General features: G+C 44.5%; 1 pseudogene; it reads left to right on the top strand.

The window, feature by feature from the left end:
- The first annotated feature begins 2,297 nt into the window (after nucleotides 1–2,297).
- On the top strand, nucleotides 2,298–26,520 carry LOC138844802 (zinc finger protein 69 homolog; annotated as a pseudogene).
- Nucleotides 26,521–27,593: the final 1,073 nt, after the last annotated feature.

Below are 27,593 nucleotides of genomic sequence, written 5' to 3'. Positions count from 1 at the left end.
TGGGTAAATTCCTCTATAACAAATCCCTTTGCAATGACTATCTGTATTTAGCCAAAAGTCCTCCATGGTCCAGCTTATGACTAACCTAGTTCAAGCAATAGTCCATAAAGCAGAATTCTAACCCATACCATGAACACAGTCCCAGTAGAGCTACTTGAGAAACAATCTGACCAGTAATCCTTTGTTTTCCCCAAGAAGCCTGAGAACTAAGGAGAGGCAAAAACAGAGTCCTCTCCATACATGGAGTGTGTTTTCCCACATGCACTCATTTTACAAATCTCGTTCTCAGGAAATCTTTATAAGTACTTTTCCCAGAAGTCCAGGATAAGAAAAGGAGATGGACTCCAGATTTGGGTAAGAAGGAAACGGTGGGAACTGAATACTCAAGCAGGCTGTGCTCCAGAGGATTTTAAGAAGTAATCAAGGCATCAGAAATTAATCCAGTTACGAGAAATAAAAGTTCCAAAGAAATGATAATGCTGTGAGGCCAGAGGCTGTCTTAATCAGTTTTGTCTCATTGTTCTACATATAAGACACCTATAAAGCCTTAGTCTGAGCAGTAAATACATCACTTGTGGTAACTTTGAAATAAATATCATTTATTGAAAACTTGAGCCTTAACGGGTTAATGTACTGATAAGAATAAAAATCTTTAAAGCATTAGTACTGAAACAAGCATTTATTCTAGCACTGGGTTCAATTCCCAGCTTTCTGCTAACGCGGGCCCTGGGAAGCAACAGTGGTGGCTGTAGTAATTGGGTTCCTGCCACCCATGTAAGACAATTATATTGTATTCCCAGCTCTCTGCTTCAGCCTGGCCCAGCCCCAGCAGTTACAGACATTTGGGAAGTGACTCAGCAAATCATAGCACACACAGAGACACACAAAAGCTACAGTACCTAGATCATATGACAGGATTAATTGCATCAATAGATTTTTTTATGCTGCTGAGAAGTATTGGGGGATACCATTTTCACCCATTCCAAGGTCCAAAACTAGAAAGTTCCACTTCAGCCAAATTGTGAAAAGACAATTTACCTCCCTGCCATTTCCCTTCTCCATTCTTGCCAAAGAAGGAGTGACTCACCTGACTGGGCCGCTAAGGAAAGAACTAGCCCTGCAGCCCTGCTTCCCCCCATTGACATCCTTCTCCACGGACCAACTTGTACACTAAGCAGTTGCACCCCATCCACCCACCCACCCCAAGGATACACATGTACCTGTGCCCACACAGGCACCCACTCCTGCCTCCTCAGAAGTCTGGAGGCGGGGATGTGGAAGTCTCTGATTGTGAGCTCATAGCTGTGGCTTCTGTACTGTCGTCTCAACCTCATTAAAGCTGACACTTTTGTTTCCATCTGTCTGATTCTTGTATATATTTCTCAAAAGGTACCTAAATTCAGAGGGATGAGATCTGTGATTTATTGGTCTCTTAGAAGCCCCCAATCAAGACTTTAAATACACCTGCCACTGAAAAGTCTAAAAACAAGGGGCCAGCATTGTGGTGCAGCAGGTAAAGCAACCACCTGTGTCATTGGCTTCCCATATGGGTGCTGGTTCATGTCTGTCTATGGTATACCAGCCTGGGAGATCCAATTAAACATATTTTTTTGAATTTATTTATTTATTATTTGAAAGTCAGAATTACAGAAAGAGGGGAAGAGACAGAAAAAGAGAGCCCTTCCATTCATCCACTGGTTCACTCCCCAAATGACCACAATGGCCAGAGCTGGGCAGGACAAAGCCAGACGCCAGGAACTTCATCCAAGTCTCCTTCTTGGATACAGGGACCCAAGCATTTGGACCATTCTTCACTGCTTTCCCAGGCACGTTAGCAGGGAGCTGGATCAGAAGCGGAACAGCCAGAACTAGAACTGGCGCCCACGTGGGATGCTAGCGCTGCAGATGGTGGCTTACCCTCTGCGCCATAGCCCAATAAATCTTTTAAAAAAAAGTTTAAAAAACAGTGACCGATGCAAAGAAACAACTCTAGCAAGAGGCTAAATTCACTGTAAGCCCTTGAGCAAGGGTTGAACTTTTCATTCAAGGAAGAGAATGCGCATGGGGCACTGAGGGGGAGATAGTTCACCACAAGCCAGGTCTGGGGGACCAGGATCACTTCCAGATTCCCTGATGTCTGAAGTGTGAAGTGGCAGGGAAAGACCCACATTGGAACCCATGAAAACTTGTGTTAATGGCCCAGCTCTTATCAGATGCACAGCCTCTACCATTTTGAACCTCAGTTTCCTTACTTGTATATGAGCATGTATCATTCCCACCTACCTTATACAGTGAGAATGACAAGGATACTGTATGATGTAAGTGAATGTTTGTGCACACTAGAAACCATGATAGAAATACAAGGTAACGTGGGGAAAAAAAAATGAGAAGAAAGTACTTGCAGAGATTTTTGGGTGAACGTGCTGAGTATTTTCCACTTGGTTCCCCAAATCCACTCTCCTCTTTGATCTGTGTCAGAGAGACTGGACTGTCTAAATTGTGTCTTGGGGCTCTCTTACCTCTTGATTGCTGGTTGACTTTAATCAATGAGAAGCAACAGAAGGAATTGGATAAGCGGAAATTGGGCTGATTGGATTAGGTTCCGCTGATCTCTTCCCTGCTGAGTCTCCCTGTGTTGGCTGCACGTCTGCACATCTTCTCCACAGTTTTCTCCGACATCATTGTCATCATCAGGGAATTTGTGGAAAATACAAGCACTCCAGTCCTACCCTAGACCAGCTGAAGCAGAAATTCCGAGGTAGGGCCCGGCAGTCTGTGTTTTAATAAGTCATTTAGGTGATGCAGATGCTTCCTGAAATTTGAGAACCACTTCAGCAAGAATCCCTTTCTTTGGCTCACAGTAACTAACCCTGGGGTACCGCCCAATCCAGTGTTGCTCCCCCAAACTCCATCTACTTGTGTATGGTCCTTTTATTATCTGCTCCACAAATTACTCATTCTGAATGTGCCATCACTTCTGCAGGACTCTGCTGTGTACACTGGGGACTGCTCTCCATCCCAAAAGGAGGACAAGTCACTGCTTTGTCTTCTACCTATGAAAAGAACAGGCCCCACTGAAAGAAGTCTGTCTATGGGATACCAACCTAGGAGATCCAGTTAGACACCATCATGGGCTGCAAACTCCCCAACTCCTTTAGGCAAAAGCTCAGAGTGGGTGTTCCAGGAAATGTCTCCATTTGGTAAACTGAGAAATGATGTCACATCCCTGTGAGGCCTGTGACTAAAAGCTGAGGTTTTTGTGTGGGTTTGGACTGTAATGTTGGTTTCTACCAAGGGCTTTCATGTGAAGAAGGAAACAGCTAAAATAAGCTGTTATACAAGGAAGCTGCTGATAATTTTCTCCTCTGGCTAAGGCCTAAGCTATAGCGAGTTAAATTGCTACCCCTTTATTTTTCAGCCGGTATAAAAGTTGTCGAGCATTCGAGCAGCTTGGAGAAGAAGTAAGTTCAAAGGGTCAGTCTGACCTGAGTGTGTAATGCCCGAGTCAAAGAAGACCATTCCAGGTGTTTGTTTCCTCGCCCCCTTGTCCTAGGAACTCTCCTTTTTCTCCTTGTTCCTTGCATACGTCCAAGGCAGATGTGCAACAGAAGATGAGAAGGGAGCCTGGAGTGGAAGGAGAGGCTCTGCTCCAGGAAGTCAGTTCCTTTGGAAATGGAGAGTTAAGAAGTTTGGAGCCAGGATATGAAGGAAGCTTTGGGGAAGCTTAGGCCAAAGCACTAATTCAGGTTTTTCTCACCTTTGTGAATTAAGTGCATCGTGTTTCCCTAAAATGAAGAAACTGAATTTTCAAAGTAACATGCTGTGTTTAGAACTATTACTTATTAATGTAACCAGTAAGAGATGGGTGCTAAAAAAAAAAAATGGTGATGTGGGCTAACCTTGTCTTCAAATTTTTCCTTAATCCGCTCTTTTAAAAAAATTATATTTGAAAGGTAGAGACACACAGAGAGAGAGAGACAGAGAGGGAGAGAGAGATCTTTCATCCACTGATTCACTCCCCCAAAATGGCTGCATTGGTGGGCATTGGGCTAGGCCAAAGCCTGGATCTCAGAGCTGCATCTGGGTCTGCCACATGGGTAGTAGGGCCCGAGCACTTGGGTCATCTTCCACTGCTTTTCCAGGCACATCAGCAGAGAACAGAGCAGCTGGGATGCAAACCGGCACTAATGTAGGATACCAACCTCACAGATGACAGTTTAACCAGATGTGCCATAACACCACCCCTCCCTTACTCCTCTGTTTAAAAACTCTCCTCTCCTCCCCACCACACATACCTGTTAGCCTCAAGCTTCTCCATTGCCCATGACTTGATTTTTCCGCCTGGATTTCTCCAAAGCACACTCAGAACTGAAAGGATCAGGATCCTGCCCGTCGCTGCTGTATCACTAGCATGCAGCCCTGATGGGCACTGGCTGCTGCTGGGAACATCCTTGCTTGAGGCGGCCCACTGGAGTGGAGCTATCTCAGGAACGGAAGGCCTTGCCACTTACCCGCTGTGTGACCCTGGCAAGTTAGACAGATGCAGAGCAGCGGACATTACTGTTGTTGAAAGAGACAAATGCTTCAATACATTTAACACCTCACTGATGGGTGATTCATCTTCTACTGAAAATAATCTCTGCTACTTCCTGAGCCAAGCCTGGGCTGGGCATGTGTATGCATTATCACTAATCCTGAAAGTAAACCAGTGAGAAAGTGCAAGCCCCATTTTACAAGTGTAGGAGCTGAGACTCCCTATTTGACAGAATTCATCCAAATTACTGGCAGAGGCAGGATGCCCCTCCCCCCAGTTACATTTGCCCCAAAGTCAGTGCTTGGTTCATATGCTGCGTAAGCGATCCCATTCTCACTCAACAGTTGAAACATCCTTTATAAGGAACTGAACTCCTTCTTCCTCTCACTACCACCCGCCACCATTTCCAAGATCTGCTTTGGCATAGTGCGCAGTCTGCTTCCTCTTCCACATGCCACTGCTTCAGACGTAGTTGAAGACTCTAGCTACTTTGGCCATCCTGAAAGTTTTCAACCTTTCCATCTACAAAGGCTTAAAGTTCCTTGACTATTCTGGTGATTCCCCTTCAGGTTGTCCGTGTCTCATGAAAAGAAAAAGAAACTTGAAGCTTACTATACGTACAGAAAACTGCAAAAATTATCACAGCAAAATTAATTTTTACAAAGTGAGTGCTCTTTGATTAAGAAACGGACATTACCAGAACCCTAGAAGCCCATGCTACCTTTCCATCTCTGCCTCTCTCTCTCTCTCTTTTTTTTTTAAGGATTTATTTATTTTATTTGAAAGGCAGAGTTATAGAATGGCAGAAGCAGAGAGAGGTCTTCTATCCGCTGGTTCACTCCCCAGATGGCCACAAAATCTGGAGCTGCACTGATCTGAAGCCAGGAGCCAGGAGCTTCTGGGTTTCCCACACGGAGGTAGGGATCCGAGGACTTGGGCCATCTTCCACTGCTTTTCCAGGCCATAGCAGGGAACTGGATCAGAAGAGGAGCAGCCGGGACTTGAACCAGTGCCCATATGGGATGCCAGCACCACAGGCAGCGGCTTTACCTGCTATGCCACAGCGCCAGCCCTGCCTCTCTTTTAGCATGTGGATTATGTAAATGGAAGCCCACAGAATGCACCCTTTTCTGTCTAGCTTCTTTTGCTCAATGTTACAAGAAGTATATTGTGTGTGGCTGTTCCCATTGCTTTCTGTGTACTTCTTTTTAAAACTTGTGGTAAAATACACATAGCAAACTTTACTGTCTTAGCCATTTTTAAATGTGCCATCCAGAGGTGTTATGCATAATCATATTGTGTTACCATCTCCACCGTCCGTCTCCAGGATTCTTTCATCTTCTCAAACTGAAAGTCAGTGCTTTGGGTGGTAACTTCTCATTTGTCTTTCCCCCAGCACCCGCAAGCCACGTTCTACTTGCTGTCTCTATGAACTCGACTGTTGCAGATGCCTCATGCTAGTGGAACCATGTGCTATTTGCCCTTTAGTGTACCGGCTTATTTCACTTAGCAGAATGTCCTCAAGATTCACACGTTATTGTACACGTCAGACTGCTCTTCCTTTACAGAGCTGAATAGATACACTGGTGTATGGATTTGCCACATTTTGTTTACTGTGTGTCCTTTTTAGGGTTCGTTGCCTTAAATATGACTCAGTACTCCCAGGCCTGGTCTCAGCAAGCTATTTGCACAGCCCACCACTGTTCTCTCATACTTTTTTTTTTTTTTTTTGACAGGCAGAGTTAGACAGTGAGAGAGAGAGAGACAGAGAGAAAGGTCTTCCTTCCGTTGGTTCACCCCCCAAATGGCCGCTGTGGCCAGTGCGCCGCGCAGATCCGAAGCCAGGAGCCAGGTGCTTCCTCCTGGTCTCCCATGCAGGTGCAGGGCCCAAGCACTTGGGCCATCCTCCACTGCCCTCCCAGGCCACAGCAGAGAGCTGGACTGGAAGAGGAGCAACTGGGACAGAATCCAGCGCCCCAGCCAGGACTAGAATCCAGGGTGCCGGCGCCGCAGGCAGAGGATTAGCCAAGTGAGCCGTGGCGCCGGCCCTCATACTCTTTCTTAATTGATTCTGACCCTGCCTCCCCTCTAGACAGAGCGGTCCTGGTGTGTTATCCATCTTTGCTTCCTCAGCACGTGGCTCTGAGAAGAAACCCAATGAGTAATACTTGTTAATAAATGAATGAGAAATCAACTCTTGAAGCACCTCCTTGTTACCTCTCTAGGCTTCAGTTTCTTCCTTCTTGAAATAAAGAATTTGTTTGACAAACTAAAAAAATGATGATTTTTAAAAAACACATGTATGTGTTCTGGTTTATATATGTTCACTTTAATCTTTTGGAAACCATGAGAATTTAAGACTGTGCAAGAAATTAAAGCTCTTTGCACAAGGAGACAGAGACAGAAGACACATTTTCAAGGTGAGTCGCTAGGGTGATCTCTGTTAGAGGGAGTTTTGCCAAGCTAATTTATGTCATTCCTGATCTGAATTGACTTAGGTTGTGAATTGACACAAGATGGTGAATCAAGGCTTCCCCTAGCGTGTAGGGCAGCTGCAATTCTCAATACAGCCACTAGATGGCAACATAACTGCATCCCTAGCAGCTGGAAGAAGAAAGCAACTGGGTCCCAGAACCAGGATTGTCCCTAAGTGACACTAATCCAAATTGGGCTTTTTCTAGTAGCTTTCCAGATGCCAAATAGTAAGGAGCTCCTAAGTATTCCGAAACACACTGTGACTGGCCTTGGACTTAAAAATACACTGCTGCTCATTCTGTAGTATTTTGTCCTCCATCCTGTGACTTCTTGATATCCTGTCCTCTCTTGCTTCTTGGTCACCCATCAGGCTCCATGCCAAAATTTTGATGGGCCCGTGAATGATACACACAGACTTAAAATGTCTCAAGGGACAGTTAAGTGTACAGGCATATCAGTGGCTTTCCAGCTGGAATTTTTTTAAAAAAGATTTATTTATGTATCTGAAAGGCAGAGTTACAGAGAAGCAGAGGGAAGTCTTCCATCTGCTGATTCACTCCCCAAGCCAGGAGCCAGGAACTTCTTCTGGGTCTCCCAGACAGGTGCAGGGGCCCAAGGACTTGAGCCATCTTCTGCTGCCCTCCCAGGCCATAGTAGAGAGCTGGATTGGAAGTAGAGCAGCTGGGACTTGAACCAGTGCCCATATGGGATGCCGGCATTGCAGGTGGAGGCTTTATCCACTACGCCATAGTGCTGGCCCCTCCAGCTGGAATTTTTAAAGGAAACAGCTTAATGCCTTATGGAAGTGAACACTCACATATTTTTTCAAGAACACTTGGAAATTTCTGTATCAGATCGGTTCAAAATCTGTACAAATATGTATTCTGTCCTTGATAATTCGCTGCTCTTACACTGTAGCAGTATATATTGCCTCCAGAGAGTTCTTCCTAAATATTTATGAGCATATTACTTAATGAAAACAAAAATTAACATTTAAAAAATATTTAAATTTTATTATAAAAAGACAATTGATTATGACACCTAATTATTAACCTCACTCTACATCTTCTATTTCTTTGAATATTTATAGATTTTAGTAGAGTTATGTTCATTTATTTCTCATTTTATATTTAAAAGAACTGAGTATTAATTTACTTAGGCTTCCTTCTGAAGCTTTAAGTGATATTGGCACTTCTGCGACAAAGATATTCTCACCAATTGCTGCTAACTTTCTCTTACGCTTTGGAATTGTACATTTGATGATTGAACCTAGATTATATCTTTTTTGATTGATTTGTTACTTTTGGAACATGTTACTTTATTTTATTTTCAATGTTTGTGGTTATTTCAGACCCTACTAACTTCAGACCTGATTGGCACACTTTACTGTTCTTCATTCTATTATCTTCATGTCTTCATTTCTTAAAAAAGATTTTTATTTATTTATTTGAGAAATAGAGCTGCAGACAGAGAGAAGGAGGGACAGAGAGAAAGGTCTTCTATCCTCTGGTGCACACCCCAAATGGCCACAACAGCTAGAACTGGGCCAATCGAAAGCCAGGAGCCAGGAGCTTCCTCTGGGTCTCCTACACGAATGCAGGGGCCAATGCACTGGGGCCATCTTTTACTGTTTTCCCAGGCCATAGCAGAGAGCTAGATTGGAAGAGGAGCAGCTGGGACTAGAACCAGCACCCGTGTCGGATGCTGGGGATTGCAGGTGGAAGCTTAGCCCACTACACCATAGCACTGCTCTCCCCCACTTTGTTTTTTTAAGATTTTATCTGTTTGAAAGGCAAAGTGACAGAGGAAGAGAGGGAGAAAGAGAGAGAACTTCCTTCCGTTCATTCATTCCTCACATGTCCTCAACGGCCAGGGTTGAGCCAGGCTGAAGCCAGGGGCCTGGAATTCCATCTGGGTCTCCCGCATGGGTGGCGCAGGCCCAGGTACCTGGGACCTCTTTCTTGCTTCCCCAGACACATTGGCAGGAAGCTGCATTGGAAGCAGAGCAGCCAGGACTTGTACCAGCACTCTGCTTTGGGACTCTGGCCTCACAGGTGGCGGCTTAACCCATTGTGCCGCAACGCCAGCCCCTTCTTGTCTTTGTTTCCGGTATCGTTATGGTAGTTCTGTGATATCCCATTGTGTTCATTGTTTAGCATTGATAATACCCTGAGAGGATAAAATCAGAGAATATGTAAGTAAGTAAATAAATAGCTGTTTAGGGAACTACAGAGAACAATTTCAACTCTTCCTTGGTATTATATACTGATAAGGTGAATAATGAATGCAGAAGCATTTTGAAAAATTTGAAAGCATGCCATGCAAATATAAATGAATGTTTGACTTCAGGTCGAAACCAAAAACTGCAGAAATAATGGGTTAGGAATTACCAAACACCTGGGGTTAAATATCTGAGGAAAGAACATGGGAGACCCATACTAGCATCATTCCTTAAACTAGTTGAGTGCTATTTACATTGCACACTTACAGCTGTTCTGGCTAATACTGTGATTCTTAACACATCCTGGTGGGTGAGCAATGAGAGAATGCGTTTATAGTAACCCAGATTGCAAGGATCAAGGAACATAAATTAAAACAAAGTTTAGGCCGGCGCCGCGGCTCAATAGGCTAATCCTCCGCCTTGCAGCACCGGCACACTGGGTTCTAGTCCCGGTTGGGGCGCCAGATTCTGTCCCGGTTGCCCCTCTTCCAGGCCAGCTCTCTGCTGTGGCCAGGGAGTGCAGTGGAGGATGGCCCAGGTGCTTGGGCCCTGCACCTGCATGGGAGACCAGGAGAAGCACCTGGCTCCTGCCTTCGGATCAGCGCAGTGCGCTGGCCACAGCGGCCATTGGAGGGTGAACCAACGGCAAAGGAAGACCTTTCTCTCTGTCTCTCTCTCTCACTATCCACTCTGCCTATCAAAAAAAAAAAAAAAGTTTAGGGCCAGCACTGTGGCACAGAGGGTTAAGCCGACATCTGCAGTGCCAGCATCCCATCTGAGTCCTGGCTGCTCCACATACATCCAGCTCCCTGCTAGTGAGCCTGGGAAAGCAGTGGAGAATGGCTCCACGTGGGAGACCAGGATGGAACTCCTGGCCCCTGGCTCCCTCAGCCGTTCCTAGCCCTGGCTGTTGTGGCCATTTGAGGGGTGAACTAACAGATAGAAGATCTCTCTCGCTGTCTTTCCCTCTCTTTCTGCTGCTCTGCTTTTCAAATAAATAAATAATAAATCTTTAAAAGAAAAAAAAGTGGCTGGTTTGACAAGACGGAGCCAGTGTGATGTGGCTTTTCTATTAGCTTAGCTATAAAGTTGGCTATTAACTTAGTACTTAATTGGATCCTCCTGCAGTGGAACCATAACAGCATTCAGTCCTGCAGGCTAGGGAACATATTGTACCTGTTGCATAGTGTTTAAGGTACTTTAAAAGTCTGGTTGTAATTAAATAATGACTAAACATAACTTTACTGTGTCAGACTTTCAGAGGCGGCAGGCTGCTGTCTCCCTACCCAGAATGGTGTCTGAACAGCCGAGTCTGAATTCCTCACTCTATCGTATTCAAACTGTGACTTTAGACATATAATTTAGCCTTTATGAGCTGCAGTCTCTGCATCTGTGTTATAAGGGTAACAGGATCTGTCCTTATTTCACAGAATTAGAAGAATTAAGTCAGATCATACATAGGAAAGAATTTTGAAGAAATAAACACTGCGTAGACATTAGTTACAATTCCAAACATAACTATTTCATAGAAGAGGAAACTAAGGTTCAGGGAAGCTGACTGATTGGGCTAAGGGGCCATCTGGAACACAGATCACCAAGGCCTCTTCTGAGTTTATCAATCAGTACAGTTTTTTTTTTTTTAACATTTTATGTAAACTAAAGTTCTCCATCCAAGACATTTACATGTAATTTATTACCCAGACATAAAAAGCCATTAAAATTTAACTTTAAGTTTGTTAGAAGCTAGGTTTAATTACCATGGATATGTAGGTGCATTAGTGAACTTTCAACTATGGCCAGCTAGTCCCTGAAGGAAAAAGTTTCTTGTTTTTATTTTGCATGTCAGTGCTTGGCTAAAACTTCCGTTTTTATAAGAGTCACATGAGATAATCTAAACCCTAAATCTAAGTACTGGGAAGAATCTACAAAACCAATTCAAACCTTGTATGGAAGCCAAAATCTCCACTGTACTCTACAGGTTTTTTTTTTTTTTTAATCAGTTTTTTTTTTTTTTTTTTTTGACAGGCAGAGTGGACAGTGAGAGAGAGACAGAGAGAAAGGTCTTCCTTTGCCGTTGGTTCACCCTCCAATGGCCGCTGCGGCCGGCACGCTGCGGCCGGCGCACCGCGCTGATCCGATGGCAGGAGCCAGGAGCCAGGTGCTTTTCCTGGTCTCCCATGGGGTGCAGGGCCCAAGCACCTGGGCCATCCTCCACTGCACTCCCTGGCTACAGCAGAGGGCTGGCCTGGAAGAGGGGCAACCGGGACAGAATCCGGCGCCCCGACCGGGACTAGAACCCGGTGTGCCGGCGCCGCTAGGCAGAGGATTAGCCTAGTGAGCCGCGGCGCCGGCCTTTAATCAGTGTTTTTGAAAAAGATACCTGCACTCCCATGTTCATTTTTTAAAATGACTTATTTATTTATTTATTTGAAAGGCAGCATTACAGAGAGGCAGAGGCAGAAAGAGAGAAAGGGAGAGAGAGGTTTTCCATTCACTGGTTCACTTCCCAAATGGCTGCAACAGCCGGAGCTGGGCCAATTCAAAGCCAGGAACCTGGAACTTCTTCCAGGTCTCCCACATGGGTGCAGGGGCCCAAGGACTTGGACCATCTTCCACTGCTTTCCCAGGCCATAGCAGAGAGCTGGATCTGAAGTGGAGCAGCCAGGACTTGAACCGGCGCCCATATGGGATGTCAGCGCTGCAGACTGGAGCTTTAACTCACTGTGCCACAGCGCTGGCCCCATCCAACATGTATTTTAAACTTGTAATTTTACATAAAAAGGACCAGCTGTGGCCTCAAAGAAATCTTATTTTAACATTATTTATCTTAATGGGTTTATTTCTAAAAAGTGTGAAAAACGGCATTTTTCTAAAAACACTTTTATTTTAAATAAATCTTTAAAAAAAGATTTGTTTTATTTATTTGAAAGGCAAAGTGACAGAGAGAAAGAGAGAGAGAGAGGGAGAGAGAGGGAGAGAGAGAGATCTTCCACCCACTGGTTCACTCCCCAGGTGCCGCAACCACTGGAGCTGAGCCAATCCAAAGCCAGGAGCCAGGAGCTTTTTCCGGGTCTCCCACGAAGGTGCAGGGCCCCAAGCCCTTGGGCCATCTTCCACTGCTTTTCCCAGATGATTAACAGGGAGATGGATTGGAGACTGAGCAGCTGGAACACGAACCGGCACCCATATAGGAAGACAGTGGTGCAGGCAGCGGCTTTACCTGCTATGCCACAACGCCAGCCCCTGAATCTCAGTTTTGTAATCTTTTAAATAGGGCTGTTTCAACAAAGTGCCCAGACTGAATTTATAAAATAAAGGGAGAGGGTGTAGGCGCAGGGAACTGAAAAAATCTAGGAAAGCTATTGGTTCAAAGCCAGAGAGAATTCACTGTAGTCATGTTTTGTTCTGGGGAAATGATCCAACTGGACTGTATACAGAAAGTACAATTTCGGTCCTGGAGAGTACTTTGAGAAAAACCTCAATGCGGATAATCTCAGTGGAGAAGCTAGCTAGGAATTCTCACTGGTAAAGCAAGGACTGTGGGCTTTGAGACTATCCGTACCTCCTGCTGTGTCTCTTCTTTCCTTAGGAGTCAAAACAAACTGGACAGCCCTGTTGTTTGTTCTTGCCTGAAAATGTGCTGTCCAGAAATCTGAGGCCGAAGCTCGGAGATGGCAGAATGTCCAAACCGATCCTCCGTTGACATCGAATGACAGCCCACCCCCTAACCCACACCCCTGGGCTGTGCTGTTTGCTGTATCAGCACTTATTTCTTTAGGAATATACAACCTTCAATCCTTCCCTTCTCTCTCCAGAAGTAGCAGAGCCTAAAAAGATAAACAAAGCTAATAGCCAAGAGATCTTAATGCTAACAGTTTTCCCACAAAGTGGTTGAAATGAGATCTTGAACTATATTTTAACACCAAGAAGATTCTTGTTTCCAAAACTTGGAATCGTTTTAGACATTTTATGTCTAAGCTTTTCCACTCAGTGACCTTCTTTCATTCTCACTAATTCTGTGAAAGTAGGGAATAGGTATTTTCATTGTAAGAGAGGGAAGAGACATTGAACAAGTGCATGTGGAATGAGAGAGAAACCTCAGGTCCTTGCAGACCTGAGGGAAGGGAGGGGTGGTGTTTGCAGTGCAGTGGACCAACAAGAAAGCCTTGGCTGCGTCTGCCTTGCTTCGGATGTCCATCTGCATGTGGGCTTTGTGTAGGGGAGGTTCTCATGGTCTCTGCCTGACTCCTGTTTTACTTCCTGCCTCAGTTTGGACTGCTGTAACAGCTTACCATAGTCTGGGAGGCTTAAACAACAGACATGGATTCCTCACAGTTCTGAAGCTGGGAAGTCCCAGATCAAGGTGCTAGAAGATTCAGCGTCAGTGAGTGCCTGTTTCCTGGTACGCAGATGGCCATCTCACTATTTCCCTACATGACAGAGAGGGCTACAGAATTCTCCAGGCTCCACCATAAGAGCACCAGTTCCATTCACATACATGCTGCCTTCATATCCTAATCACATCAAAAGACTCCCACATCCTGATAAAGGAATGTTTAAAAAGTTCATGGAAAATATATAAATATATACATATAAAATATATATATATATAAAATACACCTGGGTTTCAAGACTTTTTGTACCAAAATAAACATCTTTCAATTCCATTTTACCTTTGAAGTGCCCTCATTGAGGATTAAGATTTCAACACGTAAGGCCAATGTTGTGTGGCACAGTAGGACACACCTGCAACACTGGCATCCCATATTGGAGTGCCAGTTGGAGACCTGGCTGCTCTGCCTCTGATCCAGCTCTCTGCTAATGCACTTGGGAAAGCAGCAGAAGATGGCCCAAGTCCTTGGGCTCCAGGCACCCACATGGGAGATCTGGATGGAATTTCTAACTCTTGGGTTCGGGCTGGCCCAGCCCTGGCTGATTTGGGCATTTCGGGAGTGAACCTGAAGATGGAAGATTTCTATTTCTCTCTGTGTATTTTTCTGTTTCTCCCCCCTCCCCGTTTTTCTGCCACTCTGCCTTTGAAACAATTTTTAATTAATATTTTATTTAATATTAAATATTTTAATATTTAAAAATAAAAATTTTGGCCGGCATCGCGGCTCAATAGGCAAATCCTCTGCCTGCGACGCCGGCACCCCAGGTTCTAGTCCCAGTCGGGGTGCCGGATTCTGTCCCGGTTGCCCCTCTTACAGGCCAGCACTCTGCTGTGGCCCGGGAGTGCAGTGGAGGATGGCCCAGGTCCTTGGGTCCTGCACCCCATGGGAGACCAGGAGAAGCACCTGGCTCCTGGCTTCAGATCAGCGTGGTGCACCGGCCGCAGCAGCCATTGGGGGGTGAACCAACGGAAAAGAAAGACCTTTCTCTCTGTCTCTCTCTCTCACTGTCCACTCTGCCTGTCAATAAATAAATAAAATAAAATAAAATAAAATAAAAATTTCAACATGTAGATTGTTGGGGGCTAAGGGGTCACAGACTTAGTCTATGATACTTCTAGTCCCCTTCTCCCAGGGTCAATATTTATTAAAGGAACAGAACCTTACTCCCTCCCCCTTAGAAGATGTGTTTCAATGGCAAGGCAAAGACTGAGGTATTTTAGACAGCATCAGATGTGTTTATAACAGGGAAGCCTATAGGTGTAGACCATTTAAAATAATTTCAATCCTTTCTTTTTATAGGCTTACTATGTTTAGAGAAAGAAAACTTAGCAAAATAAACTTGTGCCTTCATTCAAGAAATATTTAATTAAGGGTCCATCTTATGTTTTAAAACGTATTTATTTTATTTCATTTCATTTGAAAGGCAGTTACAGAGAGAAAGAGAGAGAGATCTTCTGTCCACTGGTTTACTCCCCAAATGGCCTCAACAGCTGGAGCTAGGCCAGGCCAAAGCCAGGAGCTAGTAGTTTCTTCCTGGTCTCCCACGTGTTTGTAGGGGTGCAAGCATTTGGGTCATCTTGTGCTGCTTTCCTAGATGCATTAGTAGAGAGCTGGATTGGAAGTGCAGCAGCCAGGACCCAAACCAGCACCCATATGGGATGCGGGTGTCAAAGGCAGCACCTTTACCCACTGCACTACAACGCTGACCCCTGAGGGCATATCTTAAAATAAATACTATTCCAGATACTAGAAATACAGTAATGAATGAGACAAAGTCTCCAGCTTCCCAGATTTTGCATTCTGTGGGGACTGAGAGACAATAACAAATAGGCGAATACACAATAAGCCATGTGCTGGCGGAGAGCAATGAAGATAAACAAAGCAAGTTAAGGAGGGTGTGGAGTATGTTATGTATGGACATAGGGGTGCAGCTAACATTGACTTATGTTCCAGATAGCCATTGCAGCACAATAAAACACCCTAAACACCGTTGATTTAAAACAAAATTCAGGGAGACCCAGACCTGTAGCAGCCATTTGGAGAGTGAACCAGCTAATGGAAGATTCTCTCTCTCTCTCTCTCTCTCTCTCTCTCTCTCTGCTTTTCAAATAAATAAAATAAATCTTTAAAAAGACTAAAAATAAAACAATTTATTATGATTTTGTAGGTTGACTGAGTGAGTCTCTCTTGGGGACTTTACACTGCCTGTGCCTGAGGCTGGAGTTACCTGAAGAACTGAGTAGGCTGGCTTCTTAGTTCGCATCATGGCATCTCAGCTGGGAAGATTGGAATAACTGGGCTGTGACCACATGGCCTTTCCATGGGCTGTCCCAGGCTTTCTCGCAGGATAGTGGGAATAGGTAGACAGGCTTCTAATAGTTGGTGGCTTCCTATGATGCAGGTGTTCCAAGAAATCCAGGTGGAAACTGCAAACACCTTTTGTGACCTCTCCTTAGAAGTCATCTAAGTGTTGCCTCTACCACATTCTCTTGGTCAAAACAACTTATAGAACACACTAGATTTAGAGGAAGAAGAGCGCACAAGGCTGTAAAAAGATGCAGCTCATTAGGGAGCCATATTTGGATGCTAGCTACCATAGTTATTAATGGAATGGACTCACCGATAAAATCATATCTGAGCAGAGTTCTAAGGGAAGTGAAGGAGTAAGTTTTATGAGTATCCAGAAGAGATCTCAAGCAGAATGAACAGCAAGTTCAAAGTCCTGAGGCAGAAGTAGTCAGAGTATGTTTGAGGAAAACAAGACCAGTATGACTAGGGTAAGATTACCTACAGAGAGGTAGGAAAAAGTTCTAAAGGGAAGGAGGGGTCAGATGATATATGGTGTTAGAAGCCCTTTGAAGGACTTTGGATTTTATTTTGAGTGCTATGAAAATCTGGTCAGTGATACTGAGCAGAAGGTTGGTAGGACATGACCTCTGTCTTAAAGGCCTCCTCTGGGTTATACTATTCAGTAAATCCTGGGGGTGGGGGAGCCACTTAAATACAGGAGAAAAATTATTGCAATTATCCAGGCCAACAGAAAAATGAAACTTGAATCAGGGTGGCAGTGGCAATAGGAAATAGATTCTAATATATTTTAAAGGTAAAGCCTAAAACATTTTCTGATGTTCTGTGACAGAGAATTAAAGATGGCACCAAGTTGTTTCTGCTGAACAAACTAGAATATAGTTGTTGCCACTTATTAAGGTGGGAAGACCATATAAAAATATAGTAAGGGTGAGTGGTCCTCTGAAATTTGATTTTGTATATGTTAATTTTCAGATGCCTGTTAGATATGAAAGATATAAATCTGAATTTATCAGGTCATGTTCATGCCCTTATTTCACATGATTTATTATAATAAACACTGGGACACTTGAATAAAGAAAATAGATTTGGGTAGCTCATAATCTGGGAAAGCTGTAGACCCATGTTCAGGGTCTCCAATGATTTGCAGGCTTTCATTTGGACATAAATGAATAAGCCATAGTGTCATGAAAAGAACATGTTTTTTTTTTTTAAGACTTATTTATTTTATTTGAAAGGCAGAGTTACAGAGAGGTAGAGGCAGAGAGAGAGAGAGGTCTTCCATCCACTGGTTCACTCCCCAAATGGTCGCAACAGTGGAGCTGGGCCGATCCAGACTCAGTCACTCTAGGGTCTGAATGCAGGCTCCAGCCTTTACTAGTCACGAGGCTTCAGCATATCATATAATGTAAGCCACATTATTCTTTTCCAAAGATAAATTAAGGATAATAAAATTCACCTTGGAATGCAGTTGGGGGCATTGAAGTAAGCTAATGCCTGTAAGGCATCTAGCACATTGCAGACATTTGATAAATGATAATTCTTATTAGTATATCCAAAATTGTTTCCCTAAGTCCTCCCATGAACTCTTCTTCAAGCAGATATCAGGAGAGGTGGCAGAAGGCATAGCAGTACTTAGTTTGACGTCCTGTCCCAGTATTGAGTTCCAGGCTCCTGACTTTGGCCTGGTCCAGCCCCAGCCATTAGAGCCATGTGAAGAGTGAACCAGCATATAGAAGATCTCTGTCTCTCCTCTCTCTCTGTAACTCTGCCTCTCAAACAAATAATTAAATCTTTTAAAAGAGAGAAGATATGTTCCCTCACTATCTTCCCATTTAACCTTTATTTTCACTTTTTTTTTTTTCTTTACCCCTCTGTAGTAAATCTGTGATGCAAAGAATATCGCTACCTGCTTAGCTTCTTTGGGGAGTAGGGAACATCTCTTTCAGTGCAGACTTCTAATTCTTGCAAAGAAGGAGTTAAATGGTTATTTGAAAGTACTTTGACATTATCCAGATTTGGCTTAGAGATAGGATTATGCTGCCGAACTTTATTCTTCTCCTTGATTTACAAAGAGCTCTCTTACCTCAGACATTCCAGTGCTTTGTTGGAATTTTCTATGTAATGTAACCTTTAACAGAACAATTTAGAGGGCAGGGAGCTGCAACCTAACCTCTAACTTGAAGCAAGTTCCTAGCAAAACAGAGGCCTACTGACGAGAGCCTCTTGCTCAGGATCCCAACAGGTACTCCCTTCTCACCACGATGGCTGCAGAACATCAGAAGGCAAGAGGCTGTTTTATCTGCTGGCTGTGCCGGCCTGTGACCTGCCTGAAAACTCTTAAAACCGTTGCTTGCCAAATGCAATGACGTAGCAGCATGTCTTTTAGAGACCTTAAGTTCCATAAGCTCCTGGCTCATCGTGTTTCCCTTGGTGATTCTGTCCTGGAGGTACCTAACTAGAACATGCAGTTCACAAAGACACAGCCAGGACAGAAAACAACAGAATCTGTAAGATTTTGAAATTGTAAAAAGTGAAAATGACCCACTGCTAAATCTAACTCCAATGCCTTGCTGTTCTTGTCTACATGGGATTGCAGAAAAACTGTTCCAGAAAAATGTCTTCCCCTTTGGGATTTGGGTCTAATATTCTTCCAAGGCCTTGGAAATTTCTTGAAGTTTTCTTATATTTATCTTTCGTTATATTTATCTTCCACACTTTTTCTCATTCTCCTATGGTCTATAAGGGATGGTCTCAGTTCAGAAAGTAATTCATTTTTTTTTTTTTGCTACAACAAATAAGCTTATTTTTAAAATTATTCTGTTACCATAAGAAAAATGAATCATGAGAACCTAGATCTTTTTTAAAAAAGGATTTATTTATTTATTTGAAAGGAAGAGTTACAGAGAGGCAGAGGCAGAGAGAGAGAAGTTTTCCATCTGCTGGTTCATTCCCCAAGTGGCCACAATGGCCAGAGCTGCACCAATCTGAAGCCGGGAGCCAGGAGCTTCCTCCTGGTCTCCCATGCATGTACTGGGGCCTAAGCACTTGGGCCATCTTGTACTGCTTTCCCAGGCCATAACAGAGAGCTGGATTGAAAGTAGAGCAGCTGGGTCTTGAACCGGCGTCCATATGGGATGTTGGTACTGCAGGCAGTGGCTTTACCTGCTATGCCACAGCACTGGCCCCAAGAATCTAGGTCTTTTTTTTTTTTTTTAAGATTTATTTATTTATTTGAAAGTCAGAGTTACACAGAGAGGCGCAGAGAGAGAGAGCTTCCATCCGCTGATTCACTCCCCAGTTGGCCACAATGGCCAGAGTTGAGCCGATCCGAAGCCAGGAGCCAGGAGCTTCCTCTGGGTCTCCCACACGGGTGCAGAAGCCCAAGGACTTGGGCTATCTTCTACTGCTTCCCAAGCCATAGCAGAAAGCTGGATTAGAAGTGGAGCAGCCAGGACTTGAACCGGTAACCATATGGGATGCCTGCACTGCAGGAGGTGGCTTTACCTGCTACGCCACAGCACTAGCCCAGAACCTAAGTCTTAAGTCTTCACTTTTTGGGGTTTCTTTTGTTTGTTTTTGGTAATTGTGAAAAACATAGCCTTTAAAAAGGCAACTTGGATTCTCCCTAAGTTCAACCCCTTTCCCTCTTCTGGCCCCATGCAATGTCAGGAAGAAATAGAGAGCTGAAGTTGGAAGCCTCAAGTCCCGACTCTGCTTGTAGAAGCTACATAATCACAGTTTATCTTACCCTTAATTGATAGCCCCATTTCCTCATCTGAAAAATGTAAAGAACCATTCTTGTGCCACATATGTATCAGGTAACAAATATAAAGGCACTTTGCGAAAAGTAAAATATTACAAGAATGTGTAATGCCCCATGTTAGATCGTTGGGGTCTTCCAGGGGTCCCTCTCTTTCTGTCCTCTCTTGCTTTTCCCAGCTCTCTCTGTCCTTTCCCTAGTGTCCAGCTTTCCTCTACAGAATGTCGTGGTAGCACAATTCTCAGAGACTGCACAAAAGCTAAAAATATACCCGAAGAAGAAATTAATGTTAGTATGCAGAGACCTTCTACTAAGCACATTTCTTAGAGGGCATATAAAATGGGGCAAAGGAGAGGCAAGAGAGAAACTCAGATTGAAGCCAGAGACAAGAAACAAGGAGATTAGGGAAAGGAAGAGTTAAAGAGACAGGAAAGAGTCAACTAGAAATGGAGAGAACTCACAGGACCTCTAATCATCCAAACTCAGTTGGGAAAGGAAAGGAGAAGACAGCACAAGGCTAACAAATCATAAAAGAGTTTGTACGCCCGGCGCTGCGGCTCACTAGGCTAATCCTCCACCTGAGGCACCAGCACCCCAGGTTCTAATCCCGGTCGGGGCGCTGGATTCTGTCCCTGTTGCCCCTCTTCCAGGCCAGCTCTCTGCTGTGGCCCGGGAGTACAGTGGAGGATGGCCCAAGTCCTTGGGCCCTGCACCTGCATGGGAGACCAGGAGAAGCACCTGGCTCCTGCCTTCGGATCAGCGCCATGCGCTGGCCGCAGCGCGCCGGCCGCGGCAGCCATTGGAGGGTGAACCAACGGCAAAGGAAGACCTTTCTCTCTGTCTCTCTCTCTCACTGTCCACTCTGCCTGTCAAAAAAAAAAAAAAAAAAAAAAAAAAAAAAGAGTTTGTACAGGAAAAAGCAAAGCACAGAAAATATAATTCTCTTCAGAGAGGTAGATATCAGATAGCATTGCAAGTAGGTGCTGTAATACACTGAAGTCATGATGCAGTATAAAATACTGGAAAGAGTTTAATAAGGGAATGTGATTTCTACAACCAGTTACTGGAAGGAGAATGTGACAATCAGGATGCTCATAAATACAGTCAGCTGATCTTTGACAAAGAAGTAAAGGTAATATAATGGGTACAAAGAATCTTTTCAACAAGTGGTACAGGAACAACTGGATATCCACATTAGAGAAAGAAAAATCTAGACACAGATCTTACACCTTCCACAAAAATTAATTCAAGAAGAGCTGGCGCTGTGGTGTAGCTGCCTGCAGTGCCAGCATCCTGCATGGGCAACAGTTTGTGCCCTAGCTGCTCCACTTCTGATCCAGTTCCCTGCTGATGACCTAGGAAAGCAGTAAAAGATGGCCCAAATCCTTTGGCCTCTGTACCCACGTGGGAGACCAGGAAGACACTCCTGGCTCCTGGCTTCAGATGGGCCCAACTCTGGCTATTGCAGCTAGCAGATGGAAGACCTCTTTTTCTCTGCTTCTGCTTCTCTGTAACTCTGCCTTTCAAATAAATAAATCAATCTTTAAAAAATTAATTCAAGATGATCATAGACCTAAATATAAAATGCAAAAGTATAAAACACCTAGAAGATAATATAGGAGAAACCCTGATGACCTTGGGAATGGTGATTTTTTAAATACAATGCCAAAGACATAATCTATGAAAGAAATCATTTATTACCTGGACTTCATTAAAATTTTAAAAACTTATGATCTGTAAAACACAATGTCAAGAGAATGAGGGGGACTGGCACTGTGACTAAGCAGGTTAAGCTGCCATCTGCAGTGCTGGCCTCCCATATGGGCACCAGTTTGTGTCCCAGCTACTCCACTTCCAATCCAGCTCCCTGATAATGTGCCAGGGAAAGCAGCAGAGGATGGCTCCATTGCTTGGGCCCCTGCACCCACATGGGAGACCCAGATGAAGCCCCTGGTTCCTGGCTTCAGCCTGGCCCAGCCCTGGACGTTGTGGCCATCTGGGGGAGTGAACCAGCCAATGGAAGAACTCTCCTCTCTCTCTATCTCTGTGTCTCTCCCTCTCTTTCTGTAACTCTGCTTTTCAAATAGATAAATCTTTAAAACAAAACACTGAGAAGAAAAGCCACAAAATTGGAAAAAATATTTGCAAAACACAAATATACAAAGAGTTCTTAAAACCCAACAACAATAAGAAAAACAACAAACCCAGAGTAAAATAGGGCAAAAGAAAAATCTGAAGTGTACGTGATCAAAGATGGTATACAGATGGCAAGGAAGCATATGAAAAGATGCTCAACACCATATGTCATTAGGACATTGATTAAAACAACAATGAGGCCGGTGCTGCGGCTCACTTGGCTAATCCTCTGCCTGTGACGCCGGCACCCCGGGTTCTAGTCCCAGTCGGGGCTCTGGTTTCTGTCCCGGTAGCTCCTTTTCCAATCCAGCTCTCTGCTGTGGCCCGGGAAGGCAGTGGAGGATGGCCCAAGTGCTTGGGTCCTGCATCCGCATGGAAGACCAGGAGAAGCACCTGGCTCCTGGCTTTGGATCGGTGCAGTACACCAGCCGTATCAGCCATCTGGGGGGTGAACCAACAGAAAAGGGAGATCTTTCTCTCTGTCTCTCTCTCACTGTCCACTCTGCCTGTCAAAAAATAAAAAAATAAAAATAAAAACAATGAGATATCACTACACACCTATTTAAATGGCCAAAGTCTAAAACACATCAAATGCTGACAAGAATGTGGAGCAAAAGGAATTCTCATTCATTGCTGGTGGAAATGCATAATGGTACAGTCACTCTGGATGAGAATTTGGCTGTTTCTTACAAAACTAAACACACTCTTACCGCAGGAGCCAGCCATCATTCTCCTTTTTGTTTACCCAAGGAATTGAAAACTTATGTCCACTAAAAAATCTGAAAATGAATGTTTATAGCAGCTTTATTTATAACTGTCAAAGCACAAACCAAAATGTCCTTCAGCAGGTGAATAGATAAAAAGCTGTCTCCCATCCAGACAATACAATTTTCAATGCTACAAAGAAATCAACTATCAAGCCAAGAAAAGTCATGGAAGAAATTTAAATGTGTATCACCAAATGAAACAAACCAATCTGAAAAGGCTGTATACTGTGTGATTCCAACTGTATGACATTTTGGTAAAGGCAAAAGTGTGAAAACAATAAAGAAAGATCAGCACTTGCCAGGGGCTCAGGTAATGGAGGGGAACGAGTAAGCAGAGCTCAAAGGACATTAGAGCAGAGAAAATACCCTCACACAGTAATGTTGGCCACATGTCATTGTACATTTTTTTTATTTTGACAGGTAGAGTTATAGACAGAGAGAGAAACAGAGAGAAAGGTCTTCCTTCCATTGGTTCACCCCCAAAACAGCTGCCATGGCCGGAGCTGTGCTGATCCGAAGCCAGGAGCCAGGTGCTTCTTCCTGGTCTCCCATGCAGGTACAAGAGCCCAAGGACTTGGGCCATCCTCCACTGCCTTCCCGGGCCACAGCAGAGAGCTGGACTGGAAGAGGAGCAGTCGGGACTGGAACCCAGTGCCCATATGGGATGCCGGCGCCGCAGGCAGAGGATTAACCAAGTGAGCCATGGTGCCGGCCCCGTCATTGTACATTTTTTACAGCTCTGTAGAATAACACCACAAGTGAGCCCTAATGTGAACGATGGACTTTGGGTGATTGTGATGTGTCAGTGTAGACTTACCAGTTGTAACAAATGCACCATTCCCATGGGTGATGTTGATACTGGGGGACAGCAATGGAAGTCCCTGTATGTTCCTGTCAATTTTGCTAGGAATATAAAACTGCCCTTAAAAAGTTAATTAATTAAAAAAAAATGAGAAAAAATACTGTAAAAGAATCACATCAGAAAAATAATAGAATCTTCATCAAAACAGATTTCAGAAGGCAGTAGATTAATATTTTATTAAAAACACTAAGATAGGGGCTGGCGCTGTGGTGTAGCAGGTTAAAGCCCTAGTCTGCAGTGCCAGCATCCCATATGGGCGCCAGTTCAAGTGTTGGCTGCTCTCTCTTTCTCTTTCTCTCTCTCTCTCCCTCCCTCCCTCCTTCTCCTCTCTCTGTTTAACTCTTACAAATAAAATAAACAAATCTTAAAAAAAAACACTAAGGTAATAAAATCTATATGTAAACTTAATGAAATCTAAATATTTTTCAGTTATAGACAAGTAGTTTACTGTCTTAGATCCTTACTGAAAAAAATTATTAAACATTTTTTAATGAAGATTAATTTTGGGTGCGTACTGCTTCCCCATAGAGGGCAGAGCTCAGAGCCTGTGGAGCCTGGGGTCAGACACGCGGAAGCGGGGCTGTAGCCTTAGCAGGACTGTGGCGGGAGAGCTGGAGCTGGGCTCACCAGGCTGTACCAGGGACAGCCGGCCGCTCGGTGGACCCGGAGGTCCAGTCTGGAGGCAGAGGCCTAAGCAGACAGAAGCTAGGCATGGACTTAGCCGCTGCCGCTGGCCCCGCATTAAAGCACCACTAGAGAGGTATGTCTTCACCTGGCTCTGCAAGAAGTCTGCAGAGCAGCCCTCACGGCCACCCAGTGCTCAGCTCCCCTGGTGCTGTGGCTGGGAAAGCCCACTGCCCTAGCCTGCCCTGGATGGCGTTTTGGGGAAGACCCTTGTCCACTCCAGAGGCCAATGGTCCTTCCTCTGGGATTCCAAAGAGGGCTTGATATCTTTTGGAGAATGATTGCGTTGAGTGGAGAGGTGGTCTGTCCTTACAAGGCTGGAAAGACAAAATCCATTACCACCCAGTCCAGTCCCTCTGTGGCTGACAGCCTGGAGAGCACGTGCTCTCCCGCCCCTGCTCTGGTCCTGCCTGCGTCTGGAGCGCACCGGAGGTGTTCAACTCACAGCAGCCTTCAGGAGCCACACAGACACACGGAGATTGTGATCTGAAGATGACCACACAGCTGTGAAGTCAGAGGCTCCTGCAATGTTCTCACCAGAAGCAGACAAGCCCTCCCAGGCGGGCATCAGCATGCCCACCAAGGCCAGGTGGCACCTGGGTGAAGTTGCACCATCCAAAGAGACCACAGAGGGCGTGCCCCTGTGGGAAGAGGTGACTAAAATGTTTGAAGGAGAATCTTTGCTGTCTCAGGACACTGCTGAGGCCCAGGAAGAACCCTTCGAGGATGAAGTGACCCCTGGGCTCCTGACGCAGAACCGCAGAAAACGCTGACCTTCAAGGATGTGTCTGCTGACTTCTCCCAGGAAGAGTCAGGGTAACTGGCCCTTGTTCACCAGAACCTGTATCAAGCAGGAACCTGGTGTCAGTGGGATATCATCTTTCTAACCCTAATGTGATTTCCCAGTGGAGAAAGAAGAACCATGGATGGCAGAGAAGGAAGGCTTAGGAGATCCCAGTTCAGACTCAAGGAGTAAGATAGAAACCAATGAGCCAACTGCCATGAATGACATTGCCCAGGCTCCGTTATATCATGGAATTATGATGGAAAGGTTCATGAGAGAGGATATCATTTATTCCACGTTGAGAAAAGTCTTCCAATATGATGATGCATCTTAGAAAGTCACCAGGAAACCCATGAAAAGGATGTGAGACAAGCCATTTTGACCAACAGCAAGAGAGGCTGAAAAACTAACAAGTTAGGGGGAAATAGCACAGTGAATTTAAATGTTATTATAGATCAGAGCACCATGAATGTGATACATCTGGAAAGAGGAAGAAATACAAGTTGAATTTGGTTAACCAGCCAACAAATTACATAAAAACAAGAACTAATGAATGTACTATATGTGAACAAGTGTTCAAACAGCTCATTCACCTTACTGAACACATGAGAGTTCATACTGGAGAGAAACATTTCAGATGTTAATAATGTGGAAGGGCCTTTAGTCAAAATGCATCTCTTAGTACACACCAGAGAATCCATACTGGTGAGAAGCCTTTTGAATGAGGAATGTGGCAAAGCCTTCAGACGTCACTCATCACTTAGTCAGCGTCATAGAACTCACACGGAGAGAAACCCTATGTCTGCCATCAATGTCAGAAAGCCTTCAGCCAGAACATTAGCTTGATCCAACATTTGAGGACTCATTCTAGAGAGAAGCCTTTTACTTGGAATGAATGTGGAAAAACCTTTCAACAGATTAAACACCTTGGTGAACACGTAAGAATTCATACTGCGGAGAAGCCCTGTGCACGCACTGCGTACTCTAAAACCTTCAGTCAGTGAGCATACCTAACCCATCACCAGAGAATCCATGCTGAAGAGAGGCCCTACAAATGCGAGGAATGTGGGAAAGCCTTTAGGCAGAGGATTCCCCTTAGCAACCATAAGACTCTCCATGCAGGAGTGAAAGCCTATGAATGCAATCGCTGTGGGAAAGCCTATAGGCATGACTCGTCATCCTTTAAGAAACATCAGAGACATCACAGTGGGGAAAAACATTATGAATGTAATGAATGCAGAAAAGCCTTCAGCTATAATTCATCACTTAGTGGACACCATGAAATACACAGGAGGAAGGGCTTCCAAAATAATGTGTAAAAATGGGTATTTCATATAAGACCTAAGCCTTATATTTCATATAAGACCTAAGTCTGAATCAGTGTCTATGCTTTAAAATTTCAGAACTCCATTACATTTGAGGAATTGCTAGAAAGATGCTAACTTTTAAATTTTGTTCATTATATAAATAGATTGCTACCATCTACTAACACCTCCGTACAAAGTACTTAGTAAAATATGGTTTTCCAAATTAAATAAATTCAGCATTTTGAAGAATTCACTTAAAATATTTATTTATTTATTTATTTGAAAGGCAGTGTTACAGAGATACACACAGAGAGAGAGAGAGAGAGAGAGAAAGAGAGAGAGATCCTCCATCTGCTGGTTTACTCCCTAAATGGCCCCAGGAGCCAGGGCTGGGCCAGGCTGAAACTAGGAGTCAGGAGCCAGGAATTTCATTCGGGTCTCTCACATGGGTACAGGGTCCCCGGTACTTGGGCCATTCTCCACTGCTTTCCCAGGCACATCAGCAAGAAATTGGATTGGAAGTGGCGTAGCCAGCGTCCCAGGTGGCAACTTCACCTGCTATACCACATCGTTGGCCCCTAAACATTCTTTTAACAAATATTTATTTGAAAGGCAGGCCAAATGAGAGGGAGAGAGATTTTCCATCCAGTGGTTCACTCCCCAAAAGGCCACAACAGCCAAGTCTGGCACAGGCCAAGGCCAGGAGCCAGGAATTCCAAGTGAGCCTTTCACATGGGTGGTGGGGACCCAAGTTTTTGAGCCCTTGTCTGCCACTTTCCCAGGTGCATTAATGTGAAGCTGGGTCAGAAGTGGAGTAGCTGAGACTCACACCAACACTCTGTTATGGGATGCAAGCCTCCCTAGCCACGACGCCTGCCACTCCCCCACCCCCAGCATTTTCAGTTCCAGTGTGAAAGTTGTTATTGGGAATAGAGGCAAGGTTGCTGCCAACAATCCTGCAGTGCAAGGACAACTCTAATTATCTCACCCAAAATGTCAACAGCGCCACTGTGAACAATCCTATGGTAGATTAAGGAAGACTGACAAGCTCTAAGAATCTAGTATAACATATGGGCCTTATTTTGATTTAAACAAACTCGAAACACAAAAGGCATTGTGGGAGCCAGCACTGTAGCACAGTGGGTTAATGCTCTGGCCTGAAGCGCCAACATCCCATATGGGCGCTGGTTCAAGACCCGGCTGCTCCACTTTTTTTTTTTTTTTTAATTTGACAGATAGAGTTATAGACAGTGAGAGACAGAGAGAAAGGTCTTCCTTCCATTGGTTCACTCCCCAAATGGCCACTACAGCCAGCGCTACGCCGATCCGAAGCCAGGAGCCAGGTGTTTCTTCCTGGTC

Source organism: Oryctolagus cuniculus, chromosome 12 (assembly GCF_964237555.1).
Source record: "Oryctolagus cuniculus chromosome 12, mOryCun1.1, whole genome shotgun sequence".
Taxonomy (NCBI): Eukaryota; Metazoa; Chordata; class Mammalia; order Lagomorpha; family Leporidae; genus Oryctolagus; species Oryctolagus cuniculus.
Note: the sequence above shows the minus strand (reverse complement) of the source record. Positions and strands in the feature narration are given on the sequence as shown.